Genomic DNA, 9,735 nt, shown 5'->3' with positions numbered 1-9,735 from the left:
GGGTGCCTGCCTACAGCGTTCAACTGCTGATGCACTCATGGAGCATCTTGTGGATGCTCCAGATGGGCACCCTGTACAGTGTACGTGGCCAATTGGGCATCCTAAGGATGCACTATCAGTGCTGCAGTAACTGGAGCTGACATTTTGCACTAATGGGGTGGGGCCAGCATATGGTGCAACTGTGCCCTGTTATGGCTCTGTGAAATGTATATTGGGGCCACATGTGCCTATATCTTCTCCCTCTCATGCTACATAGTTAACTACAGTCTCACCTGCTCATTACCTATATTAAGCTGAGGAAGGCTGCAACAGATCAGTCATGATGGTGTTCTATCATATTCTCATTCAGTCCTCAACTAAATGACAATAATCTGTACTTTTCCACTGATAAAATTAATATGTTAATTAATACTGTACATTTGCACAACCACAAGTGGACAGGTCACAGTCTCTCTGAAATACATTGTTCTGCAGAAGTGTGAACAATGGAGATGGGGTATGAAAAGGAAAATGGTTCTTTACTTTTTATACTTTACAAAGCATTCTGGATCTTTACTAACAAATCATTGTTAATATGCTAGTGTACAGTGCTGTAGCTAGTTCTCCCGATGCAGGCCACGCCCCCCTCCGTATGACATTACATGGAGGGGGCATGACCTGCACCTGTCGCTGGGAGCAGGTGTTTACAGCAATCCCCAGAGCATCCTCAGGATGCTGTAAGGGCAGCATTGTGACCATCTCAAGCGTCCCAAATACGCACCAGGCAGCACTGCTGCAGAGGTTCTGGCAGCAGGGTGCCATTACAAGCACCTTGGTAGCCAGATGCAGGAGCTGTGGGTGAACAGCAGTGCCACCCACAGATCTCTGTGCTCTATTTGGCCGCACCACTCGCCCTAGGTACAGCCCTGCTAGTGCTAACATTTAAACAATGGGTTTTTTTTATACTACTTGACAGTCTTCATACTACTTACTGTAATAAAATTGCTTCAAGAAGGAAATAAATGCTTACTGAAGTAAAACATTTTTTTATTAAAATAAAGTAAGTTACTTACCTGGTGAGGCAGGGATGCCAAAATCATAGCAATAACACAGGGTTGTTGATTGTGTAGTACTTGTAGACTCTATAGAAGTTGTGGACGTTGGTGATGTGGTTGTGCAGTAATTTACACAGCAATAAAATCTGATTTCATAATCATAGCATAGACCAAAATTTGTAACTTGATCCTTATTGTAGCATATTAAACCTTCAGAGACAGAACAATGAACAATTTGCCCTAATGCCTCTATTGTTCGGTTTGGGTGCATTTTTGCTCTGCACTCAATCTTTGAGGGGTTCTCGCAGATTTCAATGTCTTCATCTATTATATTTTTATAGTTTTCAAAATCTCCTCCTGTATGTCCAAAGGAAGGGTCTGTTAAATCAAACCACTCAGTCCACTCACAAACTTTTTCACAGATTCGGGGTGTTGATGTTCTTTGTGATGTTGCCGTCATTTCAGATGTACTTGTAGGCACACTTATAAGTGTTGTATTTGTTGAAGGATATGTGGTTGTGTAGGTTGAAGCAGTGGTTGTAGTTACTGTGACACAAGAAGAAATTAATATGGTCAATATCATGTGAAAGCAAAACATGCAAAACAGACCCAATGAGACTGATTCAGAGTGACATGCTGCTTCAACCACTTTAGCGACTTTTGTCTTAGTCATGCCAGTGACTTTATGCTAATATTAGTTTCAGCTCCTCCCCTGGTGTACAAGTGAGTGTCTAAATGTGCACAGACTGTTTAGTGCATCTTTAGATGCTACCATCAGATGCACTACTGAAACTTTCACCCGCCCCATGCTGGGTTCAGGTTCTCCGTCTGAGTATGGCCTTCAGTGTAACCGATTAAGCATCAGTGTGTGCAAGAAGTTATGTGACACATCTATGACACTCCCATAACATGGCCATAAGATGGTGCATCTATGCGCATCTGAATAGCCACCTTCCCAGGAAATACCCAGCACATTTCTAATACATATAATAGACGGAATCGGTATGAAATACCGGCAGTCGGAATCCTGGCGGTTACAATCCCGATGCCGGGATACCGACAGGGTTAACATTTAGACACTTTTTGGTCGGTATGCTAACCCTTCCCCTCTCCCTACCCTAACCATAACCCTCCCTCCTTGGTGCCTAACGCTAACCTCCCCCCTAGTGTTTGAACCTAAACTTCCCCTCCCGGCAACCTAACCCTCCCATCCATCCTGATACCTTCGGCATCCCAGCGGTCGGGATGCTGGTAGTGGGATTCTGACCAGTGTTGGTATTCTGGCGCCGGTAATGTAAGTGTTGGCATCCTGACCGCCATGAGGCCGAACGCATACCTATTAGACCGGTCATCTCAAATACAATTGTGACTTACTTCTCACACACCTTAGGAGGCATGCACAGAGTGACTTTTTCCTTAGCTACTAGTTGTTAGCACAATTGAAAAACATTGCCCATTTGCATGAATATCAGCATTGCATGTAACTGAGAATCAGACCCAATATAGTCTTTGCTAACAAATATTTATAAATTTTTTTGTAAACTTTAAGCATTCTGGTATACAGGTATATTGCTTTTGCTAAGCAGATGCTTATTTTATGTATATTATTAATACAGTCTATGTAAAATATAGAATTTCTTTAGGTATTACTTTTCCTAAACTTTTGCAAAACTAAACGTGATGCACAGGTGCAAAATAAATCCTAAAATACCCTTAAAAATACAATGTCAATTTACAATGAGCAAGGTGTACGAACGCTAGAGCACCTACATACTGTAGGCACAACTTTTGTAAATGCATTGTATATATGGAAACAAAGGTGTAGGAAGGGCCCTGTTCATGAGACAACTTGCAATATAATGAGAAAAGGGTACAGTTGGGACAAAACTAGTGAGAGTGGTGATTGGGACATTGGTGAATTGGGTTTTCAGAAAGTATTTAAAAATTTGAATGTGGGGAAAGCTGACTGGGTGAATTAGGAAATTTCATAACTTGGTAGTTGAAGGGGAGGCCAGAGCTACTGTAGATAAAAGAATGAGGTACAGTATTTTGAAATGAAATTTCAGATGTACTGATATTTCCTTACTTAGCTTTGCTCTTATCATGGCATTACTTAGAAAACCATGTCACATTAAAGTTACGTTAGCCAGTAGTATTTTCTAATGGGCATTATAATTATTCAAACAATAGGTGACACTTTTATTAGACTCTCCTGCACCCAGCGAAGCATGCTCTGTACACTAAAACTAAAGGGCATACATTTGCAAACCTATAGCACATAAATAAGGCACATATATTTTCAATATACTGTACCCAACTGTCTGTTGGTCACAGTTTATAGTATCCAGAACACTAACTTAAAATATCCACCAACTGACTGAACTTGCTTTGCTTTATACTATTGTCATGGAAAAATCTTTGTTCCCACTATACAAGGTCATTATGTATCACACTTTTATTTAGAATGCTCATGCTGGCTTAAACTGTATACTATAGACATGAGACAATATAGCTAAATGATGAATATGAGATATTCTAAATATGTCAGAGGAAATTATTTTGCGTACCTGGCACTCTAAAACTGCCTCTGATGAGTGAAGTAGTTTAGGGATTTGAAAGAACCTTCTTGTTAGGATTAAGAGCTACTTTACAAAAGCAAATTTTGCATATTTTGCAAACAGGATCCCATTATTGAAAAAATTAAAAGGAAAAAATTACACCTGTACAATTAGATTGTCCAAACCAATTCAATTGTTGTAATCACCCCAAAGGTTGGATGAAGTAGGGTGATTTTTTTTTTTTTTTAACACAATGAAGGGAGTGGAGGTTTAGATTATAGATACAGTAATTAAGCCATTACATAAAACAAATTGAAGAGTGTATCTAATGGAGATAAACATGAGGTTTATATTTAAAGCAGGAAACCCATGTAAGACCAGAATGATTTCTAAATTAAATTAATAAAACAACATTTTAAAAAGAGCCAACTTGAGAATGTCAAATATTTAAAGATTTTTGATATTTTTAAATCTGTGCAGACCTATTTAGGTTATCTCTTCCTTTTTCCCAACACTTTTAGAGGAACAACAGAGAAAAAAAAGTGGTTCAGAAAGAAACAAGGAGAGGGGTGGGGCACAGGAGAGAGAGGCATTCTGGATGATGACATTATAGAATATGCATGCTGCCTGCTACACCATTGGCCAGTGGTGGCAACACTGAATGATAGGTAGGTTAGCTAGGTTTTGAACCACGAAAGGACTGAATCATAAAGGTCAATGTACAAATGTGTCCTCATACACTGGGCATCTTTACACCATACTGTATAGTGCAAAACATTCTGCATGACTGAGATGCTCCGATTGAAGTTGTGTACTGTTGTCTTCTTTACATTTTGCATCTTAGTCACATTGCAGATACAGGTAAAAGCCACCCACAGTGCACTAGAGATGCTAGTCTGTGGCTTTAACCACACAGGAATTGGTTTTAGACATGTACAAAGATGCAGATAATACACTACAGAACTTGTTGTGAGGAAAAGTTGCAGCCGCTCACATCTGAGCCCTTCTTACGTGGATTTAGAATCAGTCACACAGATATGTACAGTACAATTTCCGCATGCCCCAGTGCTCATTGTGCACTAGCAATGTAGTTTTGTCACTTGCCACTGGTTTATTTATGCTAATAAGATGCATATTTTGAACAAAAAGACACCATCAGCAGCCATAGGACAGATCTGTAACTAAGATGTACAGCAGAGATCAACAGTGTTGAAGACTGCAGTGAGGTCCAGCAGGAGTTTGGATACATTTGCTGAAAGTGCATTAGATCACTGATCACTTTTTTGAGGGTAACCACAAAGGACTGTTGGAGATGGATACCTGAATTCAAATATCTGAGAAGGGAGTGAGAGGAGAACATTTGAGATGTATCTGTACACAAGTCTATCAAGTAATTTGGAGACAAAGATGAAGAGATAAATAGTTAAGTGGTTGGAAAGAGAAGCTTGATCAAAGGAAGATTTCTTAAGGATTGGTGATATAAGCATGTTCTTAAAGGAGGAATTAAACATAACCACAAAATGAAGTCTAATAAAAATGTATTTACTTTTTCAGGACTTCATCTTTTAAATCTTTCCATCAAAATACTGTCTGGACCTTTAACTATAACAGAAAAGGCGAAAAACCCTGCACCAGGGGTAGACAGACGGTGGTGTGAGATCAACTATATATATATATATATATATCCCATAGACAGATTGGTTGATGAGGGAATACAGACTAGCACAGTTGGGAGACCACACAGCAGTAGGGATTGGGGAAGCTACAACAGCATGGAAGCGTATAGGGGAAGAAAGTGTACAAGCATAGACAGAGTATGATAGTTTTAGCAATTAGGGAGTTGAATGTGTATTCTAAATGAGATAGATGTATGGAGTGAGAAGGATGTTGCTACCCAGTGGGATTGTTGTGGTGACCGAATGGGATGATTGTGGGCACTGAGTGGGATGTGTGTGCCACATACTGTAATTGCTCAGACCTCAGTTGCATAGATTGCATGTGTGTATTCCAATGAGCACAAAATTCTGTGAATTAGCAGCTCTACCATTTTGTGAGTGACAGCAATCTCACTCTGTGAGAGTACTGAATCTGCAGTTAACCACAGGGTGTGATGGCATACCATATCTGCATTGCGCAAGACTTATGTCCATTAAGGAGTCAGCCTTAATGATTGTAATTTCATTGCTTTTTTAAGTTTGAGTGTCAGAAATTCAGTAGGTTTTGTGAAATTTCAGAAGAAGCCATAATGAGGCATGTGAAACCATAAGATTTATTTTCTATAGAATTTCATTGCTTTTTAATAATTTATTAACCATCAGGGATGGGAGCAGCCACCTGCATGGGCGAAGGGCATCAAAATGGTACACTAGCGCTGGTGTTGTAGGGGACAGCACGCAGGAGGTGGTTCGAGGGTGCAGAGGGAGAGACAGCTGTGGGGGCAGGCTGCAAGCATGCAGGGCAGTGGCAACAATGGAGCTGTGCACAGGGGCAGCAGCGGGGGACAGAGGGGCTCACTGGCACTGATAGTCCCAGCCCTTAACTGCTTCTTAAGGCCCCTACACATGAAAAGATGTGCTCACGATGTGATATTGTGAACAATTTCCCTTGAATTCTCCCTGGCACTCCAGGACACAATATGGTGCTTAAACAGCACATTTTGACATGAGAACTATTGTGCAAGATCTAAATATAGCTGACTGCATGCATTGATAAGTGAGATCCGGGACACAGGCATCTGTGTAAAAAAATGATTCAAAGATGCATGCACGAATCAGTGCAATCTGTGTGGCATGCATTTGTGAAAAAAAATCAATTTGACACAGATGCATGGACGGATCAGTGAGATCTGTCCATGCATCTGTGTTAAAAAAAATATAAACAAGTGTGATTGTTTTTTTAAATGGCGTCCCCTCCTCCCTAAAGAACAACCAGCCATGGGAATTTCACAGCCGGTCCTGGTTGTAAAAGTACAGGGGACAAATGACATAGGGGTCCACTGTATTTAGCACAACCAGCACCAGGCTTTTCAGAGCCAGTCCTGGTTGCCAAAATACAGGGACAAAAGACGTAGGGGGTCCCCTGTATTCAGCGCAAGCAGCACTGGGCTCAGCTGAGCTTATCCGGGTTTTGCAAATACAGAGGAAAAAATGCACAGGGTTTCCCTGTATTAACCAGAACCAGCACCAGACTTTTTCTAGCGGGTTTGTAATGCAAAGCCAGGGGAACCCTTTCACCGGGTCCCCCAGTGAAAACATTACCCTTGACCGCTAGTGAGTGCAGGTCAGGGAACCCTGGGGAGCTGGGAACCCCCCAATAAAGGCACCCCAGGCCTAGGCTGATAGTCCAGGACTATCCCTGTCAAATCTGGCCGGTGGGTACCGGGTTGATAGTGTAATGTAGGGCAAATGAGTAGTAAAAATATTGTCTTTTGCTGTGGAACTACAGGTCCCAGCAAGCCTCCCCCACATGCTGCTACTTGGAGAACCACAAGTAACATCATGTGGGACATTACGGGCCCTTTGGTACCTGTAGTCCCACAGCAAAAGAAATATTAAAATACACACAATCCATCCGTGCTTCTTTGTTTATTTTTTTACACACAGATGCAGGCATCATGGAACTCCCTGATTCCAGCCTGCATCAGTCTACTTTCGCACATGATCTAATGAATATGCAAACCATTAGATCGTGCGCAATAGTTCTTTTGTGAATTTCAAAAGTGGCACCTGGAAATGGGCACTGCTGCCGAACTCTGCAGAATGGCTGGCAGGGACTGGATCCAGGCCTGCTGCCAACACAGCACTGCCCGCACTGTCGCCAGGTCCCACAGCCCACTACCTCCCCTGGGTCCCGAACATGGCAAACCCCTGAGGAAGGTGGTAACACACCGAAACAGCTGTAGGGCTGGGACCTGAAACTATGTTTTCCCTACTGCCTTTGTTCTGATAAGTATTGCACTTTTCTATGCGCTATTTGCACTTTAAGGTGGAGGGCAAATTTGCTGCTTTATTAAATACATTGAGAAATTAGTCTGCAAATTTGTGGAGTGCTGGCCTACTTTTTCTCATGTCTCTTGGCTGGAGCTGGGAAAGTGAATACTATGTAATATATATTACATTCAATTAATTAGTTGATATGCTTTAAAGTAAATAGAAATAAATAAGTATCAATATGTATTTCCTCGAATAAAGGTATCAGTCATGTACCATATGTTTATTATATAGTACATAACAAATATTGAGTTTTATTTATACTATCCTATAATGAAAAGTGGAGCACTCAAGTGCATCTCAGGTGTACCTCCACCACTGAAAGATTAGGTGCAACTGGGCATTCCAATGTAGGCTAAGTGGGAGCATGCTAATGGAATTTTGGTCAATGTAGACTTTTGTTAAATATGCCTGTTTCCAGAATGATCTTTTGCTCCATAGATAGGCCCAGGTGTATTGCTGGGTATGCAATCGGGAAGCCGACTGCCTAAATACCGGCAGCCGGCTTCCCGACTGTCATATCCCGGCAAGGGTGAAATGCCGGGCGTCTAGATGTAGACTGCCGCGGAGGGGGAGGGTTAGGTTTAGGGCTCCCGGGGGGGAATTAGGGTTAGGCACCCCCCCGGGAGGGTTAGGGTTAGGCTAGGGGCTGGAAGGGTTAGGGTTAGGCACCCCGGGGGGGACTTAGGGTTAGGCACCCCCCGGGGGACTTAGGTTTAGGCAGCGGGGAAGGGGGTGGTTAGGGTTAGGCACTTAGAGGGGGGATTAGGGTTAGGCACTTGGGGGGGAGGTTAGGGTTAGGGGGGTTAGGTTAGGTTAGACAATACTTACCTATCCAAAATCTGGATTTCCAGCGCTGTCGGGCTTCCGCTGCCGGAATCTCTGCTGATGTCGGGCTGCCGCTGCCGGGAATTTCATACCAATTCCTATTGCTGTGCTATATAAGAAACTGTTAATAAATAAATGAGCACTGATAATAATGATGAAGGGTATGAAACCAAGACTACTGCTAGGGGCAGAGACATGTACAAGTAATATATGTATTCTGTGCACTGAATGCAAGAGCAATTACAGTCAAGATGCGTTCATCTCTGCATAGGCACAAATGTGTCTCACTTGTGGCATGTTTGCTGCAACACGGAGCAAAACACATAAATAATTTTCCAAAAAATGTATGTGTCTGATAAATGTCATCCCATTTTCTACTTAACTTCAAATTGCAAAGAATGCATACCCACCCACCCATCTACAAACACAACTATTTCCTGTGAAACAAACATGTGCATGATTTTCTAATTTCAGAACAGTGACTATCTTGTTGCAAGCACTACATATTCACAGAATTTAATAAAGCGAACAGCCTATAAATACTGATTCATGATGCCACAATACTATTTGTATGTCTAATGTTACACAATTCACAACTGGTCTATAAATGAGTGCCAAATGCCAATAAATGCTGTAGAGTAGGAGCTGGAGATAGAAATGGCTACTTAGTACCTACTTGTTGGTAGTGAATGTTTTTGTTTTCACCAAGTTAAATGAATCAGTTCTTGATAAGATGGATTTTAGACAACTGCAGTCTTACTATCAATTTGCCTTTGGCTAAAGGCCCCCATACATCAGCAATTGATTGCAGCAATCATGTAATTTGCAATCGATTGTGTATAAAAATCTTTCCCTTTTTCAATCGATTTTCAGAATGGCCACAATCGATTGAAAAAGGGAAGGATTTTTATACACAATCGATTGCAATTGCACGATTGCTGCAATCAATCTCTGATGTATGGGGGCCTTTAGATGTAAATGTGCTTTTGGGTGCACATTGGGGTTTAATTAATAACACAGTTTGAAGAACACAAAAGCATTGTAATGCATAGAAACTAATCAGACATTAAGGGCCAAATGTAATAGGGTGAGAGTTTAGAAAATGTGAGAGTTTAGCAGTAAAACTCTCACACTAATACATTGATCAAGTTATATTTTCAAAACAGGAAACACCTGGATGAGAGTTTAAATCTTAAAAGTTTTTTGACTCTGAAAAACATGCAAGTTCTCCTGTTCTGTGACTTTATTACATTGGCTGAGTTTAAAAATGTGAGAGTTTTCTCTCACATTTTCTAAACTCTCACCCTATTACATTTGGCCCCAGAT

Source organism: Taudactylus pleione, unplaced genomic scaffold (genome assembly GCF_031769625.1).
Source record: "Taudactylus pleione unplaced genomic scaffold, aTauple2 ptg000109l, whole genome shotgun sequence".
In the NCBI taxonomy this organism is placed as follows: domain Eukaryota; kingdom Metazoa; phylum Chordata; class Amphibia; order Anura; family Myobatrachidae; genus Taudactylus; species Taudactylus pleione.
The sequence above is the reverse complement of the archived record's forward strand: the minus strand, read 5'-3'. Positions refer to the sequence as shown.